A 21,103-nucleotide genomic window follows, 5' to 3' on the forward strand; every position below is an offset into this window, starting at 1 on the left:
CAACTTCTGAAGTAAATTGCTATTTAATATCAAAGGCACATTTACTTCTTTCTTTTTACCCCAATAATAAGTAATCTTCCACAGATAAAAATATTTTCCACTGAGTTGTTGCCACTAAAATACAAAAAGTATCCTCAACAATACAAGGGGTTTTCTTCTCAAATGTTCATTGTATCCCAGAATGCTTTTGAATATATTATTTCCTCCTCTGGTAATTTCATTCCATGAACATAGTTATATTCTGCGGAATGTCTTTTGTGTCATAAAAATACTTTTCTTTTACAGTTCTTTATTCCAAAGATGATATTGGTATCATTATGGTAAATGACAAAAATCAGTTGCTTTCTGTCCTAAAGCTTGCTATAACTATTGAAATTAATATTATGCATAGCTCTGAAAGAATCAGATGTGAATCATTATGAATTAATATGTGCCTATTTAAGGGGTGACTAGAAAAAATAAGGATGATTATTTTTTATCATAACAGACCTTCAGAGGCTGATGACAAAGCTCAGTTTTAGAGTGTGCAGTATGTACAAGGCCCTAGGGTCAATCCCCAGCTCCAGAAAAATTAAAAAACAACAAATCTGTATGGGTCAGTCATTTCACTGACCTTAAAAACACAAGAAAGCACATGGATTTTAAAGAAAAAATATATAGTTGAAATCTTCACTGAAATATTTACTATTTTTGTGAGTTTTTGCAAGTTGTTTCCAAATCTTAGTTTTCTTCTGATTTTGGAAAAAGAAGAAAGAAAGAAAGAAAGAGAGAGAGAGAGAGAGAGAGAGAGAGAGGGAGGGAGGGAGGGAGGGAAGGAGGGAGGGAGGGAGAGAGAGAGAAGGAGGGAGAAAGAGAGAAAGAAAGAGAAAGGAAGGAAGGAAGGAAGGAAGGAAGGAAGGAAGGAAGGAAGGAAGGAAGGAAGGAAGGAAGGAAGGAAGGAAGGAACCGCAGATTCTCCCTATAATTTATTTTCTGAGACACTTTCTGCACATCCCCTACAGGGATTCTTTTAGGTTCCCCCACACCTCCAGTGGGGGGTCAGGATGTATGGGTTTATTGAAATACAACCTAAACACAGAGAAGTATACTGAATAAATCTAGGAAACCAGCACTCAGATTTAAAAATCTATTAAACCAGCTTCCAGATCAAGAAATAGAATATTATTATCTTCCAAACCAACATCCTTTTGAGACTAAAAGGTTGCACTATTTTTTTTCAACAGGCTATTTAAGATATAATTGACATTTAATAAACACAATAAATGATGCATATTTAAATTGTACAGTTTGATAAGTTCTGATATATACTCATGAAACCATCACTGTAGTAAAGGTGATAAATATATCCACCATCTCAAAAAATTTTCTCATGTCTCTTTTTAATCTTTCCTTTCATCCCTCTTTCCTACCCTCAAGCAACCAATGGTCTGGTTTCTATTACTGCTGTTTGCATTTTCTTGAATTTTATATATACAGAATCATCTACTATATCTTATGTGTTGCATGCAAAATAATTTGTCCCTATTTATTTCTAAGTGATATTCCATCGTATGAATACACTATAACTTGTTTATCCATTCTTCTGTTGATGGACATTTGGGTTCCCACTTTGGGATTATTATAAATAAAGCTTCTATAAACATTCATGTAAAAATCTTGATATAGACATTTGTATTCATTTTAATGTAATATTTAGGAGTAGAATGGTCAGATGTATAGTAGGTGTATTTAAATTGTTTTTAAAAAACTGTTAGTTTTCCAAACCGATTGTGCCATTTATATTTTTTATAGCATTGTGTGAAATTGTTGTTTCTGCACATCTTATTTTTAAGTTGAGCCATTTTGTTGAGCATCTCCATTTGGTTTTATATTCCACTTTCCTAATGACTACTAACAGTGAATATGTTTGCATTGCTTGAAGGAGCTCTAGTTTTAATTATACCAAGACAAAAGGCATAAATTGGAATATTCCTGGGCAAACTTAGACAAGCAAAGGAGAATAAAGGAAGTGAGATGAAAAGGAAAGAAAAAAGACCATGTCATTGGCTTATAATGTTGTGACAATACCTTACTAGCATAAAATTTCATGACATTTTATTCTTGTTCCTATGTAAACTAATAAAAATAATGCACAAGGATTCTTCTTTCCTCAAAGGAAAAATATGGCAAAAGTTACATCTTGATTGCACTCTCAAGGTCAATATTTTTATAAAAGTTGGCAAAGTGCTACACTTGAAATTGAGCTATTCAAAATATATTTATCTTTAAACCATACTGTATATACTATAAAACATCAAAAAGCATATGTTAGATAGTGCAATATAGCAACCATCTCACAGCATTATAATTAATATGGCTCAATTTTATAAAACATTATAAATGGTTATACCTTCTAAGCAATTCCAGACTTTTTTTTTCCTTTAGTGACACAGATCAGAATATGCAAGACTGCTAAGAGGTCTTTTGTAGAAACTTTGCCAGGCATCCTTGAGAAGAAATTATAGTGTCAGAAACGCTTGATTAAGCATTTTGTAAAATAGATGGACACAATACCTCTATCTATTTATTTATTTATTTGGTGCTAGGGTTAAATTCAGTACCTCACACATGCCAAGCAAGCAGTCTACCACTGAGTCGTAACTCCAGCCCCTTAAGAATTTTGAATCATGGATATTTTGTTCTACTCTCTTCTCATAGGAAAGAAAAAAAAGCATATTGGCAACTGTAGATGCTTATGAAAATATTCCATTGATTTTTCTTCTGTTGTAATCAACTTTTAAAATAAAATGACCTCTTTCTATAAGCTAGACAGAATCTAGAATCTGTATTCATAGTGCATGATGTCCAGTGATATTATATAAATTTTCATACAGTATTGTTATACAAATATTTTGAACAACCTATAATGAACTGTGTAGGCTCTCAAATTCTGTTAAGTAGGATTAAATATTGGACACAAAGTCACTCCTAGAAATGGAGCCAGATTCCCTAGGGTTTTACCTTTAATATCATCTTATGTGCTCTGAGGTTTTCACAGTGATGAACAAAGTAAACATCTGAGCTGGAAATCACTGGAAGTGTTTGAACCCCACAACAGAGTAATAAAAAAAATGTGCTTCTCCTTAACTTTAAAACCAAGCATGAATTTTTCTGGTTGACTGGTACATGGTTGACAAAGCATTTTCCCCCAGAACCGTTGGGTTTCATTTCCATGGAATCTGTCTAGTACAATAACTTTTTTTGTATGATTTTAGACATATTTAAAGGAAAATTTTGAGCTGTTATCTCACAAAGTGGCAGCTTCCTTAAACATAAAAGCAGTGTGCTTCAAATCCTAGCTTTTCCTTTTTAAACCACAGGATCAGGATCTTGAGCAATTTATTTTGCCTTGGCTGGCTTGTTTTTAAAATTTCTTATCTATAATATAGGGGCACTAGTATTCATGTATCTCAAAGAATTTTTTTTTAAAAAATGAGAAAACCACCATTTTCTTGAAGTCATTTGTCAGAATCATCAATAAATTGGCATCAGAGCCCAGAGCTGTGGTGCACTCTTCTAATCCCAGCAGCTCTGGAGGCTGAGGTGGGTGGATAGTTGAGTTCAAAGCCAGCCTCACCAACTCAGTGAGATCCTGACTCTAAATAAAATACAAAAAAGGGCTGGGTATGTGGCTCAGTGGTTAAGTACCCCAGTACCAAAAAAGAAAAAAAAAATTATCATCAGAGCTGAACTAGGATGAGGTCTCTCAAGTCTTAAGCTTGATCTTCTATTCCAAGCATGCTGCTCAGTCTTTTGAGGAAGCTTGGGTAATTACTATGAAGTTTCAGCTAGCAGCTGGTATTAAACTAGTCATTTTTGATTCCTCACCAGATTGCACCTCCTAAAAGGGAGAACTGCACACAATTCTGGTTACAGTGTGTGTGTATGCGCCCACCCCCACAGCCATGACAATTCCTTTCCATCTTTCCTAGTTTACTTTGCTCCCTCTGTCCACAGCTGGTATTTTCTGGCGCCATCCTGGTTTTGCATTATCTATACAACTCAAAAGAGTTTTCAGAAACTTGACAAAGCTAAGAAGATGTATCACCGCTAAGAATCCAACAAAATGGTACAAGATGGGGAGTGAGGTTTTTGGTCAGACTGATGCTAGGTGGATGGAAGGGCCTTAGGAAGAATTAATCAGATTCAGTTTTAATTTATATGCTGTTCATTTTATTTTTTTAATTTAATTTTTTGGTACTGGGGATTGAACCCAAGAGCATTCAGCCACTGAGCCACATTCCCAGCCCTTTTTATATTTTATTTAGAGACAGGGTCTTGCTAAGTTGCTTAGAACCTCACAAAGTTGCTGAGGCTGGCTTTGAACTTAAAATCCTCCTGTCTCGGAAGGAGAGGAGGAAGCCAAACTGATGGTGACAGCACTTTGAAAAGAAAGATCTGAAATGGTTTCAGCAGTTGTTGAAAAAAGCAGAGAGCTTTGCATAGTAACTATTTTGAAAGAAGTACATTCTTTCTACTACTGACAATCCATGTTGCACTTAGATTTCATAAAACTTTATAAAATGCTTTTTATTTTTATTTGGATTTAAAGTGAAGAGCATATAGCCAGGTGTAGTGGCGCATGCCTGTAATCCCACACACTTGACAAGTTCTTTATAGCCTATCCCTGACTTTGACCAACAATGGATTATCTGAAACAATCATAGCTCTGAATACCTTTCTGATACTTCAAAAACAAATTCTTTGTCCCCATTTCTCAACCATTTTCAAAGACTGATGACCTGCACCATTGAATATTTATATATTTTAAGTGTTCTGCAGATTGTTAAGGACATTTCAAAGGAAGAGGTCCAAAGACATTTTAAATATCAGTAACATTTAAATAAGTAAAAAATTCCCAATAGTGAATGCTCTCAAGGAAAACAATTACTTTTGATACTTCTTTTTAGAATTTGTTAAAAGGCGGTTAAATTAAACTATACCTATACTTCTCTTATGCATGTGTTTGGGTACATGTAATTTTAAAATCTCTTACATATTATAAAATGGAATGTTAAAATTGAAAGAGAAAAGCGAAAGAAAATTAGCATGTAAAATGCCGTGGAAAGAAGCATTTCCAGGGAAAACATAAATGTAAGAGATTTGACAGGCTTCTTTTACATTTTTTTATCCAATAAAAACAGTAATATTCAGGAATAAAAATGTTGTGAAAGCACATTTGCAGTTCAATATTTTTGACACATTTAAAGCTTCAGCTCCATAGTCAATATGTCAAGAATCTAAAAACTTGGAAGAATCTTTTCTTTTTTGAATAATCCATTTTAAAATACATTTTATCCCATTATTTCAGTTGTTTTAATTTGCAAAAAAAAAAAAAAAAAAAAACTTAGGAAAAGTTTTTAACTTTATCAACTTTAAATTTTGTATCTTAGTGCTGTATTCCTAAACAAAATGGGTTGACATTTTATCTAGATGTTTCATTTTGTTTCATACCTGAAAATTCAGGAATCATAAACTCACTAACCTTTCACTCCTAAAACATGCACACAAGTGCTCTTTAACAATTTTAAGCGCTTTCTATATTGATAAAGTCATACTGATGAACTCACTAGGAAAAGATTAATACTACCAAACCAAACATATATTTCACTATAGAAACCAGGCATAATAAAGCAAGAAAAATAAATTCTAACTGCTCAAAATATTTTGCTTTTCTTATATCAACACATATATCTTAAATCATAGTGACTTTTTTTTCCTCTTTTGTTGGAATACATGACAGCTAGTCACATTCGGTAGCAGGTGCGAAAGATAAATGCTATCCTATTAAAGTCAAGAATGTCAGCATTCCATGTGCAGTGATGGGCAGGCCTACCTCATTTTTGCATAAGAGAGCTCCTGGGAAAGCTATCACCAGACCTTATTACCACACTATCAACTTATTCTCACCTTGAATTGTTATTCTCAAAAGAATTCAGCTGAGTTGCACTTTACTTTTTAAGACTAACTGATAGGCGATGAAAGAAAAGTTATACAGAATACAGATAAAAGGTTTCTTACCAATTTCATTTAACAGCAAATGAATTTAAAATTTAATTTTTTCAATAGATGATTGCTCATTTTGGAATTATGACATACTGGTAATTATTAAATCTGACTATATAAAATAACTAATTAAAAAGCCGTAAAAAGGTCAATTAATTATGGCCAGTCATGACAAAACTAATTGAAAAAAAAATTGTAGCATAATTGCAACAAAATGAAAGTTTTTACTATGGCTTAAGACTTTTCATTTCCTTTGTTTTTATTTATAGAAGCCCCTTTTCAGATGATTATAAATCAAAAGCCATATTCAGGTTCTGTAATTATGGGAAGACTGTTTTCACAATTTATTGAAGGTGATGTGATATTCAACAGCGGATCATACATCCTATCTCGATTGTTTTGAACAAACATGTTAAATTGGAACTTATTATAGGGAAAGGAGAAAAATATTGAACTCTCCCAAAGATATCAGTTGATGATATTCTGAAAGGTATGTGAAAATGACCAGATGTAGAGAATTAACAAAAATGAACATTTAACTTTCTAAAAGTTAGCATACTTTTGAGATCCCTATAATAAAAAATAAGATACATTTAAACATGGCAATGGTAATCTCATATATAGTCAAACCAAATACACCCTCTAGATATTATTCCCAATTTTTCTACACATAGACATCCCACCTTTACCTAGAATTATAAGAATAAAGTGCTGCTCTGTCCATGTTTAATAAAACTTGAATGTCCTGGGTATCTCTGTCTTTTCACTGTATCTTTGTGCCAGCGTTGCATTTCCAACCAAAGACTGAGACTGATTGGATATACATGGCAGATATAAAACCCCCAAGAAAGCTTCTGACAAAAAAATATCACCAAATAAACCATAAAAGCCAACTGAGAGTACTATTACATCCTTCTTTTACAGTGAGGTTTAGCATCCTCTCTAAAGTGAGCTCAAACTCCAGAATCCAACCGAAGGGCAAAGAGATAATGAGATAAAGGAGCAACAATCTCAGTTTACTAGCTGCCTCTTACTTAATGGAGCAAAAGGAAAAGGAAGTGGTGGTAAGATTGCTTATTTCTGCATTGCTGTTCATTTCTTTAGTCAAAGTTTCTGCCTGCTATAGCATGGTTCTTGAATATTCCCAAAGGCCTATGTGTTAAAGGCTTGGTTGCCAGGCTGTGGGGTTATTGGGAGGTGGTGGAACTTTAGGGGGTGGAGCCTCTTAGAGGGAAATTAGGTCATTGGGGTGTACCCTTAAAGGGAATATTGGGACCCCACCCACTTCCTCTCTGTTTGCTTCCTGGCTACCAGGAGTTAAGTAGAAGTGCTCTATAATGTGCTCTCCACCATGATGTTCGGCATGCCACAGGCCCCTCAAACAATAGAGAAAGCTGACCATGGACTAAAACCTCTGAAATCATGAGCCAAAATAAATCTTTCCTCCTTTTAATTTGACTGTCCAAGGTATATTGGTACACTGACAGAAAATTGACTAACATTGTAAAAGATGGCAATCAAGCTTTGATCCAATGTAAGATATGTCTTGCTGGAGTTATAGACAACTTAGACTAAGTTTTTTCTAGATCGAATAATATTAGCTCTGATAACTTGGGGAAAATCTTTTAAATATATACAGAATAAAACTTCAATCATCCCCATTGTGACAGTGGGTAATTTTTTTTCATAATTTTTAATACATTCCCACACCCCTAAGTTCAACTGAAGACATATTAACTTTAGATCAAAGTCCTGCTTCAAATAGAAACCATATCAAATACTTCTAAATTTTACTTCACAGAAGCTGGAAAAAATGAAAAATGTTGGTGAAACAATTACTAATAAATATATTGGAACATTACTGAATTTTAATGAAGAAACTATTTGAAACAAGTCTGGCATCATTTTATTCTATTAAGAAATCCTCTGGGGCCAGGGTTGTGGCACAGTGGTAGAGTACTTGCCTAGCATGGTTGAGGCACTGGGTTCAATCCCCAGCACCACATACAAAATAAACAAATAAAATAACAGTATTGTGTTCATCTATAGCTAAAAAAAGAGAAAAAGAAAAAAGAAAAGAAATCCTCTAAAATTCTTCCTAAATCGTAAAGAACCTCCACCTCTTTCGTTTGGGAAATAAAAATTTCTACATATTTAAGAAACACATTATCATTAATTTGATCAGAATTTCACCAACAGATTCTAATAATATCAAATCATTATGTCAAGTTTACGACCATCGGGAAGATTCTGAATATGGAGTATATTTTATAAGTATAAGCAAAGTTAAAATAATAGTGATGAGAAAATAATTTCACATAACCTTAGCATATGGCCTCTAACCCTCGAGCTATATATAAATGTATATGTCAAGTGCTTGAACATTCTATATTTATACCACCTTTTGTTCAAAGGGAAGAATATGAAGATTGCAAAACTAGCTAGAAAGGAGATTACTGAAAAGTTTTTTTTTAAAAAAAAACTTTTAACTAACCATAAAATCTTGCTTAAAGAGCTTTTTCAACCCATATAATCTCAAATTACTACACAAGTCATAATGTAAAAGTAATGAAATACTCCACAAAAATGTTCAATAGAATTTAAATTTTTAACTTAAAGGATTCGGAAGTTCAATCATTTTGGAAGAGACTGTAAGGATGATTAAAATCCTGAAGGAAGCCTGGAAGAAAAAGGACACCATCATTACTAGAAATTTAATACAATGTTAACTCTTAAGTTTCACATTCAGACTAAAAAGCTTTACGTTCAAGACATTACACCAATTTTTATAGAAATGTAATGTTTCTAACTCGTGGTTCAGCCCTTGAAAAGCTGTTCATGGGTAATAATGATTATAAACTCAAATCAGTCACACACACACTGAACTAAATTGGAAATGAAAAGCTTCTTCAATTACCCTAGCAAACATAAATGATTTATTTCCTTCTGCCAACATGAAAGGGAATTAGTTGAAAGTCCATGAAGGATGGCATTCACCCGCCCTGCACTAAGGTTAGAGTGCTCACTCAGCACAAATATTCCCAGAAAGGGTTCAACTTGACAGTAAAAAAAAAAAAAAAAAAAAAAAAATCATCTACTCCAAAAGGCCACTGTGTCGGTTCAACTTTTCTTCTGCTATAAGAAAAGTCCCTGACTATAAAGCAGGAGTTGTGCAGAATGACACCTCCCTAAGGAAACTGCTTCTCATACTCCCCTAGGCAAGGCCTCAACCTCCGCAGACCACTTCGTATTGCCTCTGACACTATCCTTAGTCACAACCCCATGTTTTTGATTTTCCATCTCAAATATCTACTTCCAAATATTTCTCTACATTTTATATAAACTTGAGCCCAAACTCCTTATAATGGTACACAAATCTCTACATAATCTACTTCCTGTTTGTGTCTCCAGCCACACTGACCACCCGTCCAGTTTCTCTAATATTCCAAGCTCTGACTCGCCTTCGAACCTACATGAAGAATGTTTCTTCGTTCACACTTTTCCTGGCTGACTCATGATTAAACCCAACTCCCTCAGGGAGGCCATTCCTGTGTATTTCAAACAGATTATCCATCCCGTTTCCCCCAATCTCATTTCCTTCTTTTCTTCTAGCAGTATCGTAATTTTAAGTTATTCTTCTTTGCTCCTTACTTTTTAAAATATCCCTCCTAGAATATACACTCCTTAAAGGATAGAGATCTTTGGTGGTTTTGTTCAAGCTGTATGATGTATGTGTATGATCTGGCACACAGGGAGAACTCAGTAAATGCTTACTCGATCAACTCCATTCTACCCTGAACTATCCCATTCTAACTCCCTATATTCTTTTTGAATACAGGGTAAAATGAACTCATCACTTACTCAATTTTATCAATACTCAGCCAACACATTCCCCTACTGTATGCCAGGACCTGTAAGGTGCTATTTCAGCTGTCATTTGCTGGGCGTTTCTTATGTATTAGGCACTATTGTCAGTGTTTTACCTATGTTATCTCACTGTCTCACAACTATGTGAACAAGCATCTATTTTACAGGTGAGGGAGCCAATATTGAAAGGCTAATAGTATATTCAAGATATCACAAACGGTAAGTGACAGAACTGGGATATGACACTGTATTGGTAAAACACAATTTCCAACCTTTCCATGAGTACAAGCACAGAGGGAATATAAAGTGAGCTGAAATTCGAGAGGAAAGAGGAAATCTGCTGAAGGGGGACCAAGAGCATTTCTTTGGAGATGGCAGTTAAGCTTTAAAAAGAAAGTTAAGGTTTTAACAAATGAGTACTAGAAGTTGGTGCAAGAGGCCCTTAAGAAAGGAAATAGAACAAACCCATAAGGAAAAGAGATACTAAGTGTGTACAGAAAATACCAATGGCACAGTTAATATATCTTTGTAAAATATTTTTTAATTGTCAATGGATCTTTTATTTTACTTTGTGATATGTGGTGCTGAGATTCAAACCCAGTGCCTCATATATGATAGGCAAGAACTCTACCACTGAGCCACAACCATAGCCCCCAAATCTTACATTTTTGAAAGAGGGGTTGTGAAAGCAAATTCTGAAAATGTCAGTGGTCAAGAAGAAGAAAAGTCAGAGGATACCAGAGAGGCCAGGTATGTATCATGTGATGTCAATGGTATAGTGATAAAATACTGTATATATAAAATATAAAATAAAATATACTGACAAAATACTTATATTCTGATACAAAGATGATGACTTATAAATTCTTAAAACAGAGTAAATATGTTAGAAGAAATAGAAAGGGTTACATCTTTCAAATTCTACAAAGCAAAGTTATTTAAAAATTCACTCAATGGTTATTTAAAGTTCAATGGTATTTTTCAAAGTGTTTATGCACAACTTTTTCAAGACTAAAATCAGTAAACTCTATGAGTACTTACAAAATAAGAGCTGTAACATAGTTATTTACATAGGACAGATTTAATGTCATCTAAAACTTTATTAAAGTGATTACCATGAATTCCCCTGGCTGAATAATCCAGCTCAGCTTTTGCTTTTTATGTTGCCTGCTCATGCTTTTCTATTAAAAAACTGAAGATTCAATCTTTTTTTTTCTTTCAGTAAGAAGCAATTACCTTTAGTTCTTCTGATACATTCCCATCTTCCCATTAGAATATCTACCTGATGTCCCAAACAACTAAAAGCACACATGCACAAACATGCATGGGAAATAAAAGTTTCTGCATATTTAAGAAATACATTATCATTAATTTGATCAAATGCGTGCATTAATTTTGATCAAATTACACACACACACACACAAAGTGAAGCTTGGATTAGGAAAGGGCTGAGTCAAAGTTATATCCACGATTCTCCCTTACTAATCCTATCAAAGGCACATAATTTGTTTTCATTCGTTCACCCCAGAGAACCTCCTGACATTCAGCTTCATTTTACAAATTTAGGCATTAGAAAACTTCTGCTACAGAATCTTCTCTCTCTCTCTCTCTCTCTCTCTCTCTCTCTCTCTCTCTCTCTCTCTCTCTCTCCTTTTTAAAGTTGATATATATGACAAACTAGGTGCTGATAATCATGGTTAGAGTTTTAACAGAAAACTTAGCATCTCAACAAGGGAAGGACATTTTAGGCACAGTGTTCCCCACCCCTGCATACAGGGCAGTTATGTCCAGGAGATCACAGTGCTTTCCCACTTCTCTGCATGATGCTCCCAGCAGCCACTATCTTGTAAGATAAAACATTGCCCGTGTATGACCATTCTCTTGGTACATAAAGTGTGTCCTGCAATTCAAGGCACTTTGGAAACCTACAATCTATTTTCAGCTATGGTAGGACCCATTATTTAGCAAAGTTCTTCTTAGTACCTAGTAGTTTAAAAGCATCACTGCAGTTTACAAAATATACTATATGTATGAACAACTTTTGCCTGTGCTCCTAACTATCCCTACCTAGTGCCAGTGCTCTGTGTCCTGTATCATTCACCCCCATGAGATTCTCCTCCAACTTCTTGGGGGAATAGCACAAGCTCTTTCCACACTTCAGATTAAGGCCATCCTTAAAGATCCTTTTATCAGCCATCTACATGTTCCATCTACATACTCCATGATCATTCTCATCCATATCCATGGCTGCAGGTACACTGTTTCTTCATTTATGTCTCCAGCCCAAACAGCCCAGTTCCAGACCCACAATCCCAACTCCTGGGTGGGGCTTCTATTTCTATGTGTTGCTATTACCACAAATTCAATATGAAACTTCAGCCATTCATCACGACTTCCTCACCTTGTTGCCATTTTCCTTCTTTATATTAACAGCATCATTATTTACTAGTTACTCAAGCTGGACATCTTGGAGTTTCTTCTAGTGACTCTTTTCACTCCTTGACTCTAAGTGATCACTGCGGTTTGCCAATTCTAACTCTGAAATGTAATCAAGTCTGCCACCTCCTCCCAATTTCCAGTGCCATCAGCCTCATTCAGGCATTCATCTGGGCTGATTTTATCGACTGGCATGCTCCTTTTAATTGACCTTCCAGCCTGAATATTCCTTCTCTAAATCATCATCAACCCCCAAATTTTCTGTTTCTCCTGTTAACATCACCAAAGCATGTTTCCTTACAAACGTGATTGTTACCCTCACCCCTTCTAAAAAATGCCTCCACATTCCTTTAATGCTTATGTTCCCTGTCACCTTCACAATCAAGTTCAAATTCCTAAGTGTAGATTTCAAGATCCACCATAAATAAGGACCAGGTGCCTTTCTTGTCACACAGTATCTTGATTAAAAGTTCAAACTCTGGAGCTGGATGGCCCAGCTGGATGGTGCTGAGCAAGGCCTCTGTACATGATAGTGTAGGCTGAGAGGTCCTGTGTGAAGCATGTGGCCTAGGAGTGGGTGACTATGAAAGGTAGCCCATGCACCACCACCAAACTGTGTCTTAGCATGGGGCTGCTCCAGGCTCAGAAGGAAGTGGCATCACTTTCTGTTTCACAAAAAGACAATATAGGATTTGGTTTCCTTATCTTTACAGTACGGATAATTTTAGGATTTACCTCATGGGGATATTGTGAGGATTTAGTGAATTAATGTGTGTAAAGTCCTTCGGAGAGTTCTCAGATCATTGTAAGTGTAGCTGACTTGTTCCTTATACTTTAAGTAAACATTAGAGTCCATTTACTCTTACTATATATAGTCTGTACTTTTTTCATCTTCGTATCTTTTATTGCTTATTTTCTTTCCCCTCTCAAAAATTCCTTCCTCTAGCATACTAGGCTCCAATTTCTGCCTGTTAATATCTTCTTTTTCCTAGTTCAGCTGAGATGCCATGATTGCCTGCATTGAGTTTTCCTTGACCCTCATGTGTATGAGTTTTCTAGCCCTAAACTCAACTCTTGGGCACCAATGGACCTCTGACATGGCATATTAACCATAATATGTATTTTATTATATAAACTCATTTCAAGCACTTAATTATTTTTTCCCCAGTACTGGGGCTTGAACCCAGGGGTGCTTTACCACTGAGCTATATTTACAGTCTACCTTTCTTGAAAGATTTTAAGTGTTTTTTTGGTATTGTATAAGTTTCCACCTTATGTTCTCACAGTGCCTAGAAAATTATAGTGACAGAATAGGTTGGTATAAGTAATACCAGAACCTACTGGTGTTGTGTAGCATAAACAGTGCTTTCTGTACAGTATTTAAATGACTTCTCACACAATTTTGTAGTATTTTCGCCCTTAACAAAGGAAAACTTAAAATAAATAATTTTTGTAGTCATAAATTGTTAAGAGCCGCAGCCGAAGGGGCCCCAGCAAACTCCCAGCTGCCAGCAAACTTCCAGCTGCCAGCTGATGATTGGCTTACAGCGGCCCCAGCAAACTTGTAGCTGCCAACTGATTGGCTCCTCTGTGGTGATGCTCATTGGGTTGTTTCCCCGCCCTTTCAGACCACGGAGCTGCTCATTGGGGGACTTTTTTTGGCTCCGCCCACACGACCCAGCCAATCGGCCTCAAGAGCAGGAGGAGTAGGGGAGGTGGAGAGGCTTGTGGGAAGCCGGTGGTGGCAGTTGGGCTCTGAAGGTTTTCCTGAAGAGCTGAGTGGTTTGGCGTGTGTGTTCTAAAAATAAAGTTCATTTCTTTTGACAAGTGGCTCCTGAATTGTGCCCAGCCAGACTGAGGCATTTGGTGGCCCATACGGGGAACAAACCCGAGACCTTGGTGTTATTAGCACCAAGCTCTGATGAATCCAAATTTTAAAAATTTAGAGTAAAGATTGTTATTTTAAGTTTATCTTTGGGGAATATATACCCCTTCCCAATAAATAGTTAAAAGAATGGTGGGGACAGAGATAAGAACCAAGATCTTTCTGGCTCAGAGACTGAGTTCTTTTGACTTCATGATAGCAATTTGTCTGACTCTTCACCTAACCTAGAACTATCCTTTATTGATCATATATTTCTAGATTCTTTTCTTACATTACTCCGAATATTCCTTGCAGAGTGGTATTATTATTATTATTATTATTATTATTATTATTATTATTATTATTATTATTTTGCAGATAAGAAAATTAAGGCTTAAAGGTGTTAGGCAATTTATCTTCTTTAATTTTGCTCATCATGTCTATTACATTCAGATGATTCAAATCCTAGAGTTCAGTGTTATGGTTTGAATATGAGGTGTACCTCAAAAGCTGCTGGAATGTTTGGAGGTGAAATGATTGGACTGTGAGAGCTGTAACCTAATCAGTTCATGGGTGGTAACTGTAGGCAGGTGGGGCATGGCTGGAGGATGGAAGGATTGTTCTTCTCTGTGGCCTCTTTCTTTTTCTCCCTCTGCCTGGCCTCCATGGGTTGAGAAACTCTCCTCCACTTTACCCTTCCACCATGATGTGCTGCCTCACCTTGGGCCCAGAGCCATAGAGTCATCTGAACTGTGAACCCTAAATTAAAATTTCCTCCTTTAAGTTGTTCTTGTCAGGAATTTTAGTCACAACAAAGAAAAGCTCACTAACACAGAAATTCTCCCTCCTGTAAGCTGTTGTTGGGGATTTTGGTCTCAGCAACATAAGACTGCCTAACATAGGATAAAATATTACACTTAGAAAAATAAGAATACACAACTTAGGATCCTGAATGTGCCTCTTGAGCTAAATTCCATGCACTGAAAACAAAGAGAAAATAAAAGGAAGAAAGCAGTATCAGAATTAATGGTTACATTTGAAAATAACACAAGAATATAATTTTGAAAAGGGAAAAATTGGGGGAGGACTTGCTGGGAAATTAGTATGACTTATTTAGGAGTAAAACCACCATTAGTACTAAACTGTTATATATATATATATATATATATATATATATATATATATATATATATATATATATATATATACTCAGCTTCCGAAGTACTTAAAAATGCTTAAAATATAGATATTATTTAAAGTTACATGTCTTGAATATCATTAGTCAAGTTTGCCAATACTTACTCTTTGATTGGAAAAGCTTGTTGGTTTGAGAAAAATATTGCACAAGTGAAAATAAAAAGGAAAAAAAAGGAACTAAAATAGTCCCAAAGAAATGACTCTAAAAGAGTAACCCTCCTTACAAAAATACTAGTTTCTAGAGCTCCCAGAGTGAATAAGGCGAGACACTTGCAATGCATTATAAATGTGTAATTACCATTTAAATAGAGGAAGAAAGCTAATGAGTGAATTAAGAAAATGGCATTTCTTTTAGCCAATGAGAAAATTGGCATTTCAGGCAATAATCATCTAATCTTCAGAATCCAGTTAACAAAGCTATTGTCATTCTGCCACTCACCCTCACCCTTTTAACAGGCATTCCCTAGCAAAAGGAAACAACAGGTAAGTCTTTCTCCATGATTTTCAGGCACAATTCACTCATTAGGCTCTGGCATGCTCACTGTATAATTTAACAGTGCATGTTTATCAAAAGGGAGCCAAGAGCCAGGTGTGGTGGCACATGTCTGTAATCCCAGGGGCTTGGGAAGCTGAGGCAGGAGGATCACAAATTTGAGGCCTGCCTGGGCAATGTAGTGAGGCCTTAACAAATTCCCAAGACCATGTCTCAAAATAAAAAATAAAAGCCTAGGGATGTGGCTCAGAGGTCAAGTTCCTGTGGATTCAACCCCCATTACAAAAATAAATTTAAAAAGTTTAAAAAGACAACAAAGAGACATAAAACTTTCTCTTTAATTCTGCCTTTTTAATTACTTTGGCATCCAAATTATAAGATTAAACACAATTTTGAAGTAAATTTTTATTAATGGCACAATCATCCTGATTAGAAATCATCTCATTCCACCTCTAGTCCAATACAGGCTTTCACTAACAACATTCTTATTTAGGGATTTCCCCATTAACACCTGTTCATGGATATGGTTGAACAAGTTGGATGTAGAAAATATTGCTTTATCCCATGAAGGCACTGAATGTTCTTTTCAAATGAGATAAAAATTTGTCATGTAGAATGCATAGCTCTTTGAAAAGTATCAAATGTGTCCCTATTGAATATCTGCATAATGAAGTATAGAGGGTAAAAGATTGGTTAAGAACCACACAGATTAGCTGGCAAGACCCCTCACCTGATGCATGTGCATTTTGCAAGTCTAATCTATTCCCTTTGAGTTCCTACAACTCTTCTTACCATGAGATTAGCTACTTCTTATGATGGGTTTGGCAAAATTCATTTGGACTTATCAGGTTGTACGTTGGTTAGATTAATTATTGAAACCAAATATCTAAAAAGAAGTATAAAGACCTGAGTATTTCTGAATTAAGAATACAAATGTGAAGCATGAAAAAAGTATTCAATCATGGGCTAAAAGGCCATGCATGCACACAGTGTGACAAAAGTGATGGGGCTGTGGGTTGCATACTTGCAACTTTATTCTGGTTCTTTCTTTGTATCTTCATATGGCAATTTTATTTGGCATCTTTAAAAATTTTGTTATAAGACAGTTTAGCAAGTTAAGTGGACACTGTTTAACCATTCAGTTATAATTTTTATTATCTAAGTCATGGATTCACAAACTATGACTCACATACTAAATATGGGTCTCTGCATGTTTTTATGAATAAAACTTTATTGGAATACAAACATGTGCATCCATTTATGAATTGTGTATAGTTGTTTTTGCACTAGTAGTTTAGCAAGTATTCATGACAGGGCTCAGAAAGTCTAACATATTTACTGTCTGGCCCATTATAGAAAACCTAGGTGAGTCCCTGGTTAAAACTTCCATCTCTTATTGTTCTAGATGGGAATTATACTTTCTAGACACATCCTTCTACTGTTTTCTATTCTCTGACCCATTTGATCTGTTTTTGTTTTTCTACTTCACCAAAACACCCCATTTTTAAGTTATCCTTTTTTGTCTAGCAAATCTGCCAATTTATGTTTATGTATTTTCCTCTTCTCAGTAAGCATCACAATTAATTCTAATCCAAACTTTTTTAACTTGAATGTAAAAGTGGTTACAGGTGGCTTGGTTTCTGCATTCAGTCAATTCAAAGAAAAACAGACTCAATCAAAATGAAAAGATATAATTGAAAGAATTTAAAGATTTGGTTAGGCTCTAAAGAGAATGCTAAAGAGACTCAGGAAGAGTATGCTCTTAATGAATAGTTGACGGTTTCAAAATCCCATCATCCCAGAATCACTGCTTTCAATGCTCTCTCCTAGATGGATGACAGATGCTGTGGTGGATGCCATGGTATGCTGCCCAGACCTCCTTTCCAGGAGCAAAGCACTCACTTCAGATGCCAGGCCCTTTTTGAAAACTGCCTTCAGTCAAAGGGAACCAGCTACTTCACTCATAGTTAAGCTCTTTTGTAGGGCATCCTGTATCTACTGATAGTGGAAGTTTGCGTACCTTGCTTTCATTTGAGACAACCTCTAAGGCTAGCCTGGTTCCAGTGCTCCCCGTATAACCCATCAAGGCCTCTCTGGTGATTATATGGCAGTTCAAACCCTTCTTCTGCCCAAGTCTATTTCTGTTTTTCCCTTACATGTGTTACTCCTGGGGGCATCCCCCTCTCAACCCCTAAAGGCAAACCTCTGCCATCCAGCCTATTTCTCAGGGAGACAAACTTAAGACAGCTGTTCTCTTCAAACTCTTTCTCTCATCCCATTTCCTGCTATACCTTGTCTTTTTAGATTTCTTACTTGTCCCTCCTCACAGACCTGTTTCCTCCATTGCTGGATAAAACAATTTTCTCTCAATGGAGTTCACTACCTTTTTTAAAACTTTACCATTAAGATATGAAGGAAATCCATAGCTAGTTCTATAATTTATGGTAGTGCGTTTCAATGTCTAATTTTAGGTTCTCAAAATAGTCTCTTTGTAAAAGATGGACTTGAGGGGCTGGGGTTGTGGCTCAGCGGCAGAGCACTCACGTAGCATGTGTGAGGTACTGGGTTCAATCCTCAGCACCACGTAAAAATAAAATAAAGGTATTGTGTCCAACTATAACTAAAACAAACAAACAAAACAGATGGACTTGAAATATCAGGTCTGTTCTTTTAGTGTTTAACTGTTTCATTTTGAACAGAATATCTCAACAAAAACCATTTAAAGCTGTGCTTTTTACCTTATGTATTTAAAAGGCTTTAAATGATTATTGGAGGGTAAACTGTAGTGTGAAAACTCCTCTTCTGTAGCCCTGCAAAATTATTTGCTTCAAAATGAAATGCTCTGGCATAAACAACAATGGAAAAATAAGAAGTCAAACATTTTTAAAACTCCTAACATTGAGCTCTTGTTTGGCAAGTATGTCTCAGAAAAAAAAGGAAAGAAAGAAGGAAGGTAGGAAGGAGGAAGGGATTGAGGGAAGGAGAGAAAGAGAGAGAAGGAATGGAGTGGAGTGAGAGAGAAGGAGAGGGGAAGGAAAGTAGGGAAGAAGCAAAAGAGAGTAGGACAACCACTATGAAACCAATCAGAAAACAGTTGTTTATTCATTAATTACTTTGCATATAGTACCTCTGAGAATTCTAGAAGGATTATCTTTTCTGGAGACTAAATGTTTAATTTTGTGAAATATCCAGTGTTGGCATCAGTTAGAATAAGCAACTCATCTTTATTGGACTTAAAATTAAAAGTAAGAAAATAAATGGAAAGAGTAATATGAGGTGGGGGGAGTTTAGTTCTATTAATAAATATGAAAATAACCTATATAGTATTCAAAATGAAACAATTATAGTATTGAGGAATGATTAGTCAGAAGATCAATATCAGTTAGTAGACATACAAAAATATACATAAATGCAAATGGAAATTTAATTTATGAAAATATTTCCATCTCATATCACTGGTGTAACCATGGACTTCATGTTGGTCCTTTACTTTTATATAATAAGCTTGTCTTCTTTATAGTTTCTGACTTAAATTCTAATTTGTTTGATATTAGTGTAGTTAGCACTGTTTTCTTTTGATTTTCATCTTCATGGAATGACTTTTCCAATACGTTCACTTTCAATCTATGTGTGTCCTTAAAGGTGAAGTGAGTCTCTTGTAGGCAGCATATACTTGGTTCTTGTTTTGTTTAATACATTTGACCACTTTGTATCTTTTTTAAAAAAAAAATTGTTTTAGGTTGAAGGTAGACACAATAACCTTTATTTTATTTTTATGTGGTGCTTAGGATCAAACCCAGTGCCTCACGTGTGCTAGGCAAGTGCTCTACTGCTTTGCCACCACCCCAGTCCACTCTGTGTCTTTTGAATAGAGAATTTAATGCATTTTACACTCAAGATAATTGATAAGGATTCACTGCTGGCATTATATGGTTACTATATAGTGATAAAAGGATAAATTCATGAAGCAAATAAAAGAATTATATATATATATATGTATGTGTGTGTATATGTATACATATATATATAATTCTTTTATTTGCTTCATGAATTTACCCATTTATCACTATATAGTAACCATATAATGTTAAAATGGTAAATTCATGAAGCAAATAAAAGAATTATATATATATGTATGCATGTATGTGCGGGTGTGTGTGTGTGTGTGTGTGTGTGTGTATACACACACACACATATACATACACACCTCCATTCAACATTGGCAAACCTAAATACACAAAGTAAATATTTAATAGACCCAAAGGGAGGGACAGACAATAATATAACAATAGTAAGGGACTTCAATAATTCACTTTCAACAGACAGAAATAAATTAAGAAACATTGGATTCCAACTCAGACCAAAGCTCAAGAGCAGCAGAAGACATACTCTTCTCAAACACACATGAAACATTCTCCAGGACAGACCCCATTCAGCCACAAAACAGGTCTTAAAAAAATTAAGGAGAATGAAATCATACTATGTTTTCTTATCACAATAGTGTGAAACTAGAAATCAATAATAGTGGGAAATCTGGGAAATGCACTAATATGTAGAAATCAAGGAACATCCATCCTCTGGAACCTCCAATAGATCAAAGAAAAAAATCTAAAGGAAATAAAAAAGTACCTTGAGACAAACAACATATGAAAATGTAGAGGGTGCAACAAAAGTAGTTCTAAAAGGGAAGTTTATGGCAATTTGTGACCACTGAAGGGTAATGGAAAATAATATTCCTACAAGACAGCTCCCCAAGAAAAATGGAGGGACAGTGTGGTGTGGAGGAGGAGAGAGGAAAGTTAGCTAAACAAGAAACCTCTCCCAGTACATCATTTCCCAGAAATAATGGACCCTGAGGGAAAAAGCAAACATTCATCCCTCCCTGGGTTCATCCCCACCATCTCCACCAAAAGCAAACATTCACCCCTTCCAAATCACAATGGGTCCTGAAGGAAGGAGGCAAATACTGAAATACCCTTTCCCATTACACATGAGTCCTGGAAGGAGAAAAGCAAATAGTAAAGCTATCGGTAACAGTGAGTCCCAGCGGAAGGAGTAGTGAGCTTTCCCAGTGATGAGGAGTTTCAATCTTTTTACAACTGCCTTCCTAAGTTAAAATTTTAACCTGCAAAACTAGATCCCTGACTGTCCAAACTGCACACCCCCAGTCTCCAATGATTAATTCACCCTCATTGTAAACT

At 35.5% G+C, this 21,103-nt stretch overlaps 1 protein-coding gene across 1 annotated transcript in view; it reads right to left on the reverse strand.

Annotated features, from left to right (window-relative positions):
- Cdk14 (cyclin dependent kinase 14) overlaps window positions 1–21,103 on the reverse strand; it is a 701,075-nt gene that overhangs the window by 617,795 nt on the left and 62,177 nt on the right. The gene's annotated exons all lie outside the window — the stretch shown is intronic.

This window comes from Ictidomys tridecemlineatus, chromosome 2, assembly GCF_052094955.1.
Source record: "Ictidomys tridecemlineatus isolate mIctTri1 chromosome 2, mIctTri1.hap1, whole genome shotgun sequence".
NCBI classification, from domain to species: domain Eukaryota; kingdom Metazoa; phylum Chordata; class Mammalia; order Rodentia; family Sciuridae; genus Ictidomys; species Ictidomys tridecemlineatus.